Source organism: Danio rerio, chromosome 3 (genome assembly GCF_049306965.1).
Source record: "Danio rerio strain Tuebingen ecotype United States chromosome 3, GRCz12tu, whole genome shotgun sequence".
Classification (NCBI taxonomy): Eukaryota; Metazoa; Chordata; class Actinopteri; order Cypriniformes; family Danionidae; genus Danio; species Danio rerio.
The window spans coordinates 45,438,974-45,453,844 of record NC_133178.1 but is presented as its reverse complement, the minus strand read 5'-3'; the positions used below and the strand labels follow the sequence as shown (position 1 = coordinate 45,453,844).

At 33.8% G+C, this 14,871-nt stretch overlaps 1 protein-coding gene across 2 annotated transcripts in view; it reads right to left on the bottom strand.

Annotated features, from left to right (window-relative positions):
- The window catches only part of mrtfbb (myocardin related transcription factor Bb), a 110,174-nt gene that overhangs the window by 80,430 nt on the left and 14,873 nt on the right, over positions 1–14,871 (bottom strand). The window contains exon 2 of one of the 2 annotated variants that reach the window (XM_009299740.5): positions 6,592–6,657. The exons of the other annotated variant lie outside the window; for it this stretch is intronic. The gene's annotated coding sequence lies outside the window, so the exon portion shown is untranslated. The remainder of the gene's footprint in view (positions 1–6,591; positions 6,658–14,871) is intronic. 2 annotated transcript variants of the gene reach the window in all.

The following is a 14,871-nucleotide window of genomic DNA, read 5'->3' as shown; positions in this document are numbered from 1 at the left end:
AAGCTTGTACTTAACAAACTATGTATGGGACTCTTATTTTAAAAATGGGAAAGGCTTTAAGATAAGTAAAAGTGTGTCTCAGTGCACAAAAGGTCTGTTTAAATGTTTCTTTTGATGGTTTAGCGTGAAATTTGATGAGTATGTTTGTAATGAGGCAACAAACACATGTATAACACGAGCATTAATGCACATTTATGCATTGTGTCATATCACTCAGCTCTTACTGTGATTTTTGTGGATTTAAAGTACATTGATAAACTTTATAAAACTCGTCTGTTTATGCAGAGGTTATTATTAATTCCTGCCTTTGTTTTTAGATATTTTAAACCACAATATACAACATAATACATCTCTGTCAGTCCCTTTTGTCAAGTATAATTATAATTTAGCCTTTTTGTAAATGAGTAAAGCTCATTCATATTCATGATCTTCTCAAATATAGTCAATTCTAGGGGTAATTCTTTTCTGGTTTTAACTGAGCATATAAAACTGTTTCTGGAGAATTTTTCAACATACCTAAGCTAAATACCTATATAGATATCAGAAAACATATTGGATCAATGCACTCTATGGCACCTTTAAATAAATACATAAAAATCACTTAGATTTCACTAAAATACCTTTATTTGTGTTCCAAAAATATATAAGTTTGGAACGACATAAGAAAAAAATAAGTAAACAATGACAAAATGTTCATTCTGGGGTGAACAAACCCTTTAAGGAATGGTCTTACTGTATTTCACAGAGCTTCATTAACTGAAATCTGATCAGTCAACCCCCACTATTATCAACCCCCATGCATTTATGTAAGCGTAATGATCCTTCCAGTTTATATATATATATATATATATATATATATATATATATATATATATATATATATATATATATATATATATATATATATATATATATATATATATATATATATATATATAAACTGGAAGGATCATTACACTTACATAAATATATATATATATATATATATATATATATATATATATATATATATATATATATATAAAAGCATTTAAATTCTTAAGACTGATGTTTAAAAGTGCAAGTTCTATATGTCATGCTGTGGCTCCAAAACAAGAGACGTTATACGGGAGTATATCCAGGCAGCACAACTGGTCCAGCTGTTTAATGTGTTATTCTGACAGATGCTGTATGTCTTGGTACACAGAAAGGCCACATAGGACAAAGACGTCAGTAATATCTGCCTCATCTAATTTTGCAATGCACCGCACTGGAAAATATATGCTACCACATTTCACAGTTCAGACTTGGGGATTTAAAAAGCAAACATTTGAAATGACTGTAAAGGGCTCTATAAAGTACAAGACATACCGAATTCAAAACAGGTCATGTTGCAAATTTATGAGCAGCATATCAGGAATATCCATGTATGTTATGCAAAGAGAGATAGAGAATAGGGAGGCATACTAGTCATTCCATCAAGGTAAATCAAATAAAGCTCATATTCACACTGCAAAACGTTGGTATTAATTATAAATTAATTATAACTTCACATTAGGGCTGCATGATACTGAAAAAAAAATACAATATTGTCGTTGAGTACTGCGATAACAATACTGTATGTCTTATGAAAATTCACTACTATAATACTATTTTTATTAGCTATGATTATTAAGAGAGCCCTATTATGGGTTTTTGAAAATGACCTTCCATGTAGAGTGTAACACAGCTCTAAGTGAAGTCAAATATTAAGCTAAGGCTTTAATCTAAAAGTGCACCATGTTTAAAACTTTTGATTCATCTATAAAACAGTCGACTAATAGTGGTTCAAATGAATCTTCTTGGTAACAAATCTTTAGCCATGTCTGTGTATGTCGATATGGAACTCAAGCCCCACCAATTTGTTGCATGCGCAGACCCGGGAAAATTGAAACCCCCGGGAAAAAACACTGTTGAAAGAAAAAGAGAAAGACAAAACACTGTAGCAGATCCCAGCTGAATTATGTCGCGAAAACGCTGTGCTCTGAAGTGTGATGGAAAGTTAGTGTTACTTTCCCTACTCAAAGATGAGGCTGTAACGAGTCAGTGGTTAAAGTTTATTTTTGTTGCAAAAGTACCTCAGCATTATAGCCCCAGCCTTGTGCTGTGTTCTTGTAATTTTTTTGACGAGTGCTTCAGTAATCTACACGCTTAAAATGAGGTAGTTGTCGACCTTTTGTTAAAAGAAGGATCAGTAAAGACTATTGATGTATGAAACTTTGTCAGAGCTTGACAGGAACTTTACAGTACACAGTTCAGGGATCAGTTTCTTCCTCCATTTCACAAGTGTAAGTAAGTGCGATTAAAATGGTTGCCCCTCTTGTTTTCTCTAGCTTGAAAATTATGTATTTAATTGTGTTTTGTTACCTGTAACCGCTCCACACGACTTGTAGTGCATCTAAAGCTATGTTTAAAATGCGATGCGTGCCGCTTTGTTTTCGGATTTAAATGTGTTTGTGAGCTCGTGATCATGGTTAAGAGTAGAGTAATATGCTGGCGTTTAACTGCATTGCTTTAATGCACTCCTGCATTGGGCTCACTCAAACACTCTGCACTCTGACTACTTCAACAATGTTGATAAGCCATGGTAGAGATTTTTCTCTGTCTCACACTGAACACAGTTGACCAAATAAATAGACTGGGTCATCGGACCAAGCAGCGGATATTAGCATTATGCTAAGGAGGGCTTTGGGAACAAATAAATTGCTGACTGAATCATCTGGAAGTCGTTGGGATAAATAGGTAAAAGTAAATGCAATGAAAGTGTTTTTTTTTACCTTGCATGCATAACAGACAGTTGTTAGAGACCCCCAAAACCAAAACATCACCTTTTTAATGCATAATAAGATAATTTTTAGCTATTTTATTTCTTTATTAGCTATTTATTTCTTTATTTCTTTATTTAGCTATTGAACGATGAAACATTATCAGCCAGCCTTCTTTTCAAAAAATTATTTGTTCATTCATAAGAGAATTAGTTTATTCATCTTCATTGCTATAGCGCTTTTACAATGTAGATTGTGTCAGATCAGCTTAACAAAGAAGTTGTAGTAAATTGAAACAGCTTCAGTCCAGTTTTCAAGGTGAAGTTGAGTTTAATTTAGTTTAATTTAGCGGTTTAAGACTTACTAGGCATGGGCCAGTATACATTTCTGTTGATATGATGGTATTGTGATTACAGCTCTAAAATATATTCCTATTAAGTGTTTAAGTATATTAAAAAAAACATTAATTTTTCCTTTATTGAACACAATATATTTTATTTTAAGAAACATTTATAATATTTTGAAACAATAAAGATGTCAGGCTAAATAATTAAGATAAATCATTGACTTCTGCTCTCTTCATTAGTTTCAAAAACAAAAAATTCCTTACAACATCTAACAGAAAAAAAACCCCATTAAAAACCCCTTACATATACTTTAGTAACGATATAACAGATAATGTTGGCAGTTTTAAAGCCTTGACTTTTCCAAATTGCGTTAAACCTTGAAACTGGTTTTTGTCCCATGCCTAAAATTCACTGCAGAAAGTCCAAACACTAAAGAGCAAATCTATCGACGTGTAACTCGTTCATTTAATTTACTGACTACGATCACAAAAGTCATCTGATTAGATTAATACATTTTAACATAAAGATTCCCTGCTAAGTCAACCTAGTAACACACTAAGGACAACTACTAATTTCATCAGTGAGGAGGACATAAATACATTTGTCATTATATATATAGACATCATGCTTGTTATGAATGACTCCGAAGTGCTCTATAACAAAAGGAATGATCATTTTTTAATGTTACATATTCTAACTATCTGAAATGAAAGTCAAATGTATTGTGTATGACATCTGCACTCAAACTACATTAGTTTCTCCTTCCAGACTTGTGAAAACTCAAAGGCAGCAAAAGAGCAGACACGCTGACTGATGGGATGTGCAGCTACAGCTCTTCAGGCTATGAAAATGCTCCTGTCAAAGACAAATCCCGCTCTTGGCTTCTTCATCCCTCATGCCAAGCTGAAGACAAAGTGGAGTTTGGCAAAACCACATCAGCATCTGCTTATATTCTAGCCTGACTGAGTCTGTCTGGAGAGCTTCACACGCAGCTTTTTTTCTATCACTGTGGAAGGGTGGAGAGTTTTTGTGTGGACAAATTAAAGGATTTTAATCCCCAACCGTTTGAGAGTGGACTCATGCGATCGATCTGTTGTGCGAGAAACTCAAATTATCCTCTCAAGATGCTCAAAAATAGATTTGTGACCCTGGACTGCTTTTAATCTGCATAGGTAAATCCTCCAAACGCAGAAGCAAAGGGTCAGATTTTGATAGAAGGTTACTAAAATATATATTGGTTTTCAGTGGATTTACTTGCACAGATTAATTGTTCACCTAAAGAATAACAATGTGTGCTAGCAAAATAAACATTGTAAGGTATGATTTTCACACATACTTTAAGTTGTTTGTGACCTTACTCTGATACAGGAAAACTAGTAAACAAGTTTACGTGACCTTGTGCTTTGTTGTCTTATTAATCATAATTGGGTAAGAATGTGCATGCAAACACACTCTGCGATGTCCCAGATTGCACCCAAAACCTGGTTTAGATGGTGGTAAAGCAGGCATGGGTACATGCTTTTGTTCTGAAGTCTTGCGTTTCACAACCACCAGAGAGAGTTTATGGGTTGACATTAACTTGGCACAAGTTCTCAAAACATCCTCCACCCACTGTATGGGTATCTAGAGAAATCTCTATAATAAGGTCATAAATAAAAAGCTTCTATGACGTTTATTGCATTTTTGAAGTGATGTGGAGCATTTGTATATTAACGGGTATTAGAGATAACTTTAGAGTATTAACATTTGGCAAATATATTTAAATCAGATATAAATCTGGCATTGAGGTACTTTATGTTGCTGCGATATATATTGTGATATGAATATAATTTCACCTGATGGTTTGAATAGCTCTATTTGGAAAGATTTCAGTCTTTTAGATTGATTAGAATGACAAAGTCATTTTCTATGCAGTGAATCTGCCTAAAATATAATAAATTACAAGCATAATGTATATAAATACAGTTGAAGTCAGAATGATTAGCCCCCCTGTTTATTTTTTCCCCAATTTTGTTTTAACAGAGACATTTTTTCAACACATTTCTAAACATAATAGTTTTAATAACTCATCTCTACTAACTGATTTTTTTTTATCTGTCATGATGACAGTAAATAATATTTGACTAGATATTTTTCAAGACACTTCTGTACAGCTTAAAGTGACATTTACAGGCTTAACTAGGTTAATTAGGTTAACTAGGCAGGTTAGAGTAATTAGGCAAGTTATTGTATAATAATGGTTTGTTCTGTAAATGATCGGAAAAAATTGCTTAAAGGGGCAAAAAATTTGACCTTAAAATGGTTTTTAAAAAATTAAAAACTGCTTTTATTATAGCTGAAATAAAACAAATAAGACTTTCTGAGAAAAAAAAAAAAATATTAGACATACTTTGAAAATTTCCTTGCTCTGTTAGACATAATTTGTGAAATATTAAATAAAGGGCTTAAAAAATACATTAGTTTTTTTTGTTTTTTTTCGCTACATTTTACGTTATAGTGTAATTATTCTTTAATTATGTCCATTATAATAATTATGGATATATGCAATATTAGTTGATGTTTTTGAACATGTAATAATGATGGTCACTGAAAACAAAATAACATAACAGCCTTTAACTCACCCATGGTTAAACTAACAACTAATAAAATACCATTGTGAACATTATGAAGCATTATGAAGCAAGTCAGAATTATTAGTCCCCCTGAATTATTAAACCCCCTGTTTATTTTTTCCCCCAATTTCTGTTTAACGGAGAGAAGATTTTTTCAACACATTTCTAAACATAATAGTTTTAATAACTCATTTATAATAACTGATTTATTTTATCTTCGTCATGATGACAGTAAATAATATTTGACTAGATATTTTTCAAGACATTTGAAATTTGTGACATTTAAAGGGTTAACTAGGTTAATTAGGTTAACTAGGCAGGTTAGGGTAATTAGGCATACTATTGTATATTGATGATTTGTTCTGTAGACTATCGAAAAAATGTATAGCTTAGAGGGGCTAATACTTTTGACCTTATAATGGTGTTTAAAAAATTAATCATGGCTTTTATTCTAACAGGTAAGGAAATATTCAAGAGAAAAATCACTGAAAGAGATTATTGTTAAAAATTTAAAACTGATAAAAAAAACTAATTAATAAAAAAAAGATAAACAAAATAACAATACATTTTTGAATTATCATAAACAAATATTTTTCCAAATATGATAGTATGCTAAATAATATCAATCAATCAATCAATCAATCAATCAATCAATCAATCAATCAATCAATCAATCAATCAATCAATCAATCAATCAATCAATCAATCAATCAACAACAACACATGCCAAAGTTAAAGTTGGCAAAATCTATCACTAATATTATAAAGCTACACCCCCAGCTTTGATCAAAATAACACCTCTGCAACAACAACTCTGTCCTAAATAAAGCCCCAGAAGATGAGCTTTACCTGTGAAAGCAGAAGCAGACTCTGTTTCTCAGCTCTCCAGATAAAGATCACTAGGTCATGATGCCTCTGAAACATAAATACATATTCTTACATTAGACAAAGCAGAACAGCATCAACAACAACAACCGTTTCGATCAACCTAACAGCTAGTAGTTCTCCATTGGTGAAAGCAGATCCGCTGTACCTCATTCTGAAGTGAAAACACATGTAAAGAAGAAGACGAGAGCAAAGCAAGAGAAGGCTGGTTCGCATGTAATCAATGCAGTTGCTTTGGAAACACTAATCTAGTTGTGCGCTGATTAATGGCGGAACAATAGGATGGCAGATATTTATGGATGTGGGGCACTCCAGAGAAGAGGCCATCAAGAGATATGGAAAACAAGTTTATGAGAGCCTCAAACACAGCCTCCGCAAAAACAACCACATTCATATTCATATTAATTACAGCTTAACAAACATTCAGCTCGGCGAAGCTATATTGCATATCTGAAATTTCGGTTTTTGGGTAAAGATGTAAAAGGGTACAAGCAGACGTGTGGCGATTTCCAATAATGCAGCATGTCATGATAATCAACATCCGTGATCTTGTTTTCATGGACACTTAAAAATCATGTGAATAATTATGGATTATTTAAACGTTTAGAGTACTTTTTATGAATATTCAGATTGTGGTATTGGTGATTTTGATCACAGCACCAAAACCTTGAAGACTTTGTCTATTCTGAGGCAGAGGCAGAGAAAGCTCAAACACAATGCAAATTAAAGAAACACTCCACCTTTTGTGGAAAATGCTAATTTTAAAAGAGCAGAGTTAAGCAGTTGCCTCAAACCATTTTTTTTTTCATCAGTTTTATTACATAATGTATCAAGAGAGGACTCAAACTTTACATACAGTATATCTTTTTTTAATATATTCTTTTGAAAGAAATGCTAATGGTCCAATTCAATTCAAGGATTTATGCTAAGCTAAGCTAAGCTAATAGTGACCCCATTAGAACAAGAAATCAGCTGAATGGTTTCAAAAAATTTTCAAGTCAACTTGACTTTCAAAATGAGCCTTTTTCAAGAAAAGGTGACGTGTTTCCTTGAGAAAACACATTTATTAATTATCCTTTGGCTTACTCTCCATTTCAGGTCACCACAGAGGAATGAACCACCAACTAATACAGCATATGTTTTACTCAGCGGATGCTCTTCCAACCACATGAATTTAGCAACATTTGTATGTGAACATTCTCACACATGCAAATGCAGAAACACATGGATAATAGTGAAGGTTACAAAGAAAATGTGTCAAGGGACCCCTAAAAGTGATGAACCTGCTTGCTTCCTGTTTAAAGTTCATTGCCAGTATGGCAGGACATTAACATTACATTTCATTTAATGATTAAAAAAAGTTTGCATTTACATAATCTACAAAAACTAATGCAAAAAGTGTACTGATTATATTTATTATGAACACACACATGCACGAGTATTTTTCAGAAAATGTTCATTACATGTGGATTAATTGTAAAGTGAAATATGTAAATATTTGTATTTTGTATACTTTGAATGTTATGTATAACAAAATTTGGTCCCACTTTATATTAAGTGGCATTAACTAATATGTACTTACATAGGAATTAATAGTTTGCTACAATGTACTTTTTGTACTTATGCTTGATTAAATACATGTATGTAATTACATCTGTAATTAACTTTTGTAACTACATTTGTAAATACACTGTTGACCATCCCTTACACCTTAACCTACCCTTAAACCTACCCATGCCACCAAACCTGTCCATAACCCAACCTCTATTCCATCTCAAAAGCACCACAAGTGTTCTCAAATACATTATAAACACAGCAAGTACACTGAATTAATTTTTTTGATGTAAGTACATAGTAGTTAGGGACACTTAATATAAAGTGGGAGCCAAAATTTTATTTGAAATGTGAAATAAATGTGATCAGATGTATATATACAATAAAATTTAGCAGATGCAGAGATTTTAAACACTATTAATTTACTCCACAGCTGTAGATATGCTGATTTTTTAAAACGCTCTCAGAAATAAATGTAAAAAACCTGTCACTGGAGTGATAGCTTTTCAAAAAGTCCAATTAGTATTTAAAAAAGTGTATATTTGTACCTTAAAGATTTACATTAATACCAAAAAAACTCCAGTGACCGGTGTTGAAAGCGTATTATTGCAGACATATTCAAAATTATATTGTTTTATGTGTATTTTTACTTAAAATAAAATCTTTAATAAAATACATACTTGGCTAAGAGCATCAGAACAGTTGTAAAATAAGATAAACATAGTGTGAGCTGAAATTAATAAGTGCAATTAAATATTTAAAACAGACACATATCAATTTTAAATTTTAAAGATTACATTAAAATTTGTAAAATATATTATTACAATAAAAAAATATTTTACTTGTTTATTTCTGAGTTGACAAACTACATTTTTAAAACTCATCATTACTCATTCAGATTTTTTGTATGTTATGAATTCCTAGACTGCAGTTAGACTTGCTTTGTGTTTTCAAGATTAAGATATTTGGAGCTTAAAAATTGATATTCTAAAACTCTAAACCAGAAATTCAGATTGTGATTCAGATTCAGAGTTTTATGCAAGTCTATAATAATTCAGTTGTCTTAAATTTCAGATGTTCAATATTGAAGTTAAGAAATTCCAAACATTTTTAATAGCATGTAAATATTTAGTTTTATTAAATTACAATTGTTAATTCAAATTAGCACAATTCAAATTCAGATGGTTTTGGCATATTATAAGCTCCAGAGTTTTATGCATGTATATTATAATGGTTAATCAAAAAAGCATGTGTTTTCTGTGTCATGTCATTTCATAAAGTTGCCATTTTCCCTGTGTGGTTTTCAGGTTATGGCTAACCTTAGAAGCTTTAAGGTCATTATTTTTTTCACTCAATTGTGGTATTTTATATACTTATTGAACACTGATAATGTTGAAATTCAGTCTGAAAAATAAATTACTTTCATACATTAGTAAATAAACCTTTATATAAAGTTAAGATGAGTTAATTGACCCAAGTAAAAATGACTCTTTATAAGTAAGAATGACTTTTTCTTCATTAGTAAATAATACTTGATATAAAGTTAAGATGACTTAATTGATTCAAGTAAAAATGACTCAGTATACAGTAAGTAAGAATGACTTTTCTATATTAGTAAGTAGTACTAATGTAATAAAGTTGCATCTACTTAATCGAATTAAGTCAACAAGTTTGCATAATTAAATTAAGTAAACTTAAATTACTTTTTAAATTACATTTATCAAACTGAAAACAGTTTAATTAATTAATTTTTTTTTTGTGGAAAATCTTATGTAATGTAATATAATGTAATGTGCATTTATATAGCGTGTATGTGTATTGTGTATGGCCATACACCCAAAGCGCTTCACAATCATGAGGGGGGTCTCTTCACACCACCACCAGCGTCCAGCATCCACTTAGAAGATGCGACGGCAGCCGCAGGACAATGGAGCCAGTGCGCTCACAACAGACCAGCTATTGAGAGAGACAGTGTGATTGGTGTGACAGTGATAGAGCCAATTCGGTAGATGGGGATGATTGGGAGGCCATGATAGTTAGGGCCGATTAAGGGACTTAGGACACCGGGGTTACACCCCTGCTCTTTACGAGAAGTGCCATGGGATTTTCAATGACCACAGAGGGATGCAGTTTGACCAAATGAAGTGTTGTCCCATGTTGTTAATGATCAATTGAAGTGTCATTGCAGAAAAAAGTATTATTTACCGAACCTAAATGTGTCTACAAACAATAACTATGGAAATATATACATGTATATTAAAATGTATATTATTGCCCCTTCATGACATCATCCTCATGTTTGATCTCCACAAGAGAGATCCCAGTCATCCAAAACTAAACTAGTGATTCCTCAGAACAATAGACCCTCAAACTACACGCCAGCTTAATCTACCGCATCTTTTGCTTTTGAATTCAATGACAAATGAAGGGCTTTAATCCCAAATATGAAGACTTGAGGACTTCACGCTTGTTGAGTTCACAGTCCCTTTCTATGGAAAGCAGATTAAGTGACTCAGTGAGCACTGTGATCTTGTTATCTCCAGCATATTAAAAACAACAGGCTGATGAATGTCTTAACTCTTCCAGGCGTACGAGTCCCGGTGGCTTCACTAAGCCTTGGCTGGCTTTTTCTCGCACGCTCAGATTCCCTGCCTTCAATCTCACTGAGCCGAGTTTAAAGACTTTGGGCCGTTTTCTCGCTAGAGATCAGCATTAAGCCCCTCTCACTGACACTCAGAGAATTCATCTTAGTCCAGCGTAATTTCCAAACCTCAAACAGAATTACATTCTCTTTTTTGAAGGGGGCCAACTGAGGACACTGTACTGCAGTCGGTCAGTGAACTAGTTGCATTGGGATTTTCTTTCTTACTCCACCTAGAAAAGGAAGTGAGGATGTGCATGACTGAGAATTGAGGGTAAACAACTGCTCTCTCCCTATGGAGGAAGATCGAGGCACAAGGAATCAAATTAACCAACCAAGACTCAATGGAAACGTGTGCCTCAGCCTACATTTTTGCAAAATGTAAAACACATTGCTCTGGGTACGTTTCCATGCACGTTTCAGATGACAAATCCACTAGAGGGCGCTGTCTACATTTTTACAAATCTGAAATATGTTAGTAAAGTTTTGATGAACATTTCAAAAGCACATCCTTCAAGTACATGTCCATGAGAAGGAAGAGATGGCCTAGACAAGTGAACCACTGATCTAAACTCTTCCCTAAAACCAAACAACAGTGTTCCAAAAGCAGACGTAAGAGAAAAATGAATGACGACAACATAGTTTTACCATGATTTTAGATTGCTTTTATCTCTGTTGTAGAACTGTGCTTCACCAGACTCTGAGCACTTTGACCACTCCAAAAAAAGTGAAAATCAAATGTATTCGATTACAAATCACAGACTTCAATCATACGTCCCTGTGAATATTATGAGTATGAACAAAACATGTTGTCGTCATACTGGCCGTCAGCTTTTATTCTAAGTAGAAACTGCTGTCGAAGGTATGTTGAAGCACGTTTTTGTGGTTTTACAAACATCTAGACTGAATGAAGTATTTCTAATGAGCCTGTGTTGCCAATAACACGGGTTTGACTTCAAGGAAATGCTAGCATTGAAAGAAAAAGTAAAGGTGGAACACAATTTAAAAGATTTGTTATATTCACCGTCAAGTTCTCTTAAGTAATTCGCTTGGGGGTAAAAAGAGGTTTGAAATATTTTTCCAGTGACATACTCTTAGTAAGCTCTGTCATTTTTCATGTGCCTGAAAGTGAGGTTAAGATCAAATAGGTAAATGTGTGCCGCACACTTTCAATTGGGTTAAGTCTTGTTACATTTATAAGCACTATATGCAATAGACTTCTAAAAATAACTGCCAAATACTTCGGCCAAACATTAGACTCGATGTGTGCATGTTAAACATGTTCAATGTAGTCTGGGGGACAGACTGTCCACAAAAGTTTCAGTTCAAAACGATCTCTGTAATGGAGCTATAAGCTGTCTCATTATTTATAGATTTTTATCGGTTTTCACCTTTATTGGACATGACAGTAGAGAGAATTGATAGGAAAGTGTGGGAGGAAGAAAGAGGTTTTTATTTTATGTTTGTGTGTGTGTATGACATCGTTGTGTTTACATAATCAAGTAAGTAACCATACCTGTATGTATTAATGTTGTAATTATACTTTGGAATGTGCTCAAGTGTTATTCAGTCACCTTACCTCATACCTATAATAAATTCATACATCCACACACGCATAAGTGTGTTTGCTTGGATTTGTATGTTAAATATATAACACTTCAGCTTGAATGTTGAATAAATTCATATAATCAATTCATGTAATACTGTCTAAACAGGCTTAAAATAGCCAAAACAATAGCACAAAACACAATATTATTTATGTATTGTTAGGATTGGGTGATTATTCCAATTGAAATTGCTAACACGTTTAAGCAAAGCTGCGATTCTCATGGACATCTTGTCAGAGAAGCATGGTGTGATCGGTAGAGCAGTGGTCTCCAGCTTTGTTATCACCGCGGACCAGTAAATGCTTGACAATATTCTTACGAATCGTAGGTTGCTAGGTGACCATCAACCATTTTCTCAGAGGATGACAAGCTGACTAAACATTGCTGTGACTCTGATACAAGTTTTATTTATGGAGAATTTTAAAAAGCATTGCAGTGTTTGGGTGTTCTGTGTCTAAGACACTTAGTATACTAAAATGTGTATATTCTATACAAAGTATAATGCTGATCGGTCAGTTCTTGACACTTGCTCATGACATTCATTCAACTGTGTGCATTTGAAAGGCGGCAGCGTGTCACGTCACTTGAAAATAACAAACTTGCACAAACTCTAGAAAATACGCCTAAAAGGCCGCAGTCATTTGCGATCTCCAGTAGTTGATCTTCTTGCACCGACATGGTGGATTCACCTGATTTGTTGACAAATGGGTTGCAGATCCATTCCTTGGCTATTAATGGGTGCTTCACTGGACTTTTTCCCTTCGCAAAGAAACTTTCCAAAGATGTCTGTTTCTTACTCATTTTGCTGCTTGTGGGTTAAATTTGGGTGCTCAAGTGATCGAAATGTAACCTAGAAAATACGGTCATTTTTCAAAATAAAAGATTTTTCTAAATAAAAGATAGTTCAAACTAATAATTTATGACTTCTTGTACAGCCTTCTTGTACCAATTGATCTACGGACCGGTACGTGTACGCAGCCCGGTGGTTGAGGACCACTGTTTGAGTGTATCTCTACGAAAACCAGAGGGCGCTCTACAAAAAGTAATTGAATCACTACAATTACCCACTAAAACTCAGGAAGTTTCATGGGGAAATAGTGGATGTTGAATAAACAGAAGATTTAACTATTATCTTTAATTTAGCATGACTAATAAACAAACGACTAAGGAATCAACTCAACCAAGGATTTATTTCAAACACTCGACTGCAAAACCATGTTATTCTATGTAATTATTTCATGTGCAGCATTATCTGCATAGAGCCGTAGTTCATCGAGAAGCTATGCAAACAGCTGTCCTTATGCATTATCTTAATGTCATTACCCTCCGATTAAATAGAATAGAATTAAATTTGCAGTTTAATATGAATCCATGTAATAAATGCTGCTCCATCTGAACACATGCTGGAGTTTTACCAAAACTGGCTTTACAGACAAAATTTGCATGATTTTTCGGTCCTGGAGGGACGGTGATCTTCCAAAGTTTAGTTCCAACCGCAATTAGACACACCTGAACCAGCTAAGCAAGCTCTTTCTAGGTATACTAAAAACTTCCAGGCAGCTTGTGTTGAGAGAAGTTGGAACTAAACTATGCAGGACACCAGTCCTCCAGGACTGAGTTTGGACACCCCTGTCTTAATCACCCAGTCCTTAGTATTGTTATTGAATTCTTAAAAATATTAAAGATATGATATTTTATCTACAACCCTACATCGCCCTGACTGAGATTTTTCTCTTATTTCCAAGAGGGGCAAATCAGACATAAATGTATTATTATTAATAGCTTAACATTATATTGCTGCTCAGGTATGTCTAAATTCTTTTTACCCTTAAACAAAGAATGAAACGGTGCTTCAGTGTAAGTAGAGCCCATGGATAAAATAATCAACAGATGTAAATGTTGACTACAACAATCACACGGTACAATTTACTCAGTTGAAGATCAAGTTATGTTTGTTAAAAAAATCTTAGGTATGTTTTCCAGTTGTGTTTATTTTAAATAGTTAACAGTTGTTCTGTAAAATCCTATCCAATTGATGTTTGGCCTGACACATTATGGCCATATTACAGCATTACTACACAATGAGAACTTCTCGCACAAACACTGAATGACTCATCCGCAGTAACCCGGAGGGGGTCAGCTGTGCAGCTAAATATAGCTGTGAGAGCGGCCAGAAAAAGCACCAGAAATAATAAAAAATAGAAAAAAAAGCCTCCAACGCTTTTCCATGTGTGCACGGGAGAATGTAGGCATCGGGAGTCAGCACAAAGAAAACACTGTGAGACCCGCATGAGTGAGGAGAGGAGAAGGAAAGAGAGGGGAAAAATTCCTTTACCATTCCCAAAAATGATCCCACATTTTAACTTTCCCAGAAAGCCAGCTAATTCCCAAGAGGGCGGTCCTTAAGCTCAAAACACATGGCCTTTGCCCCGCCCACATCCC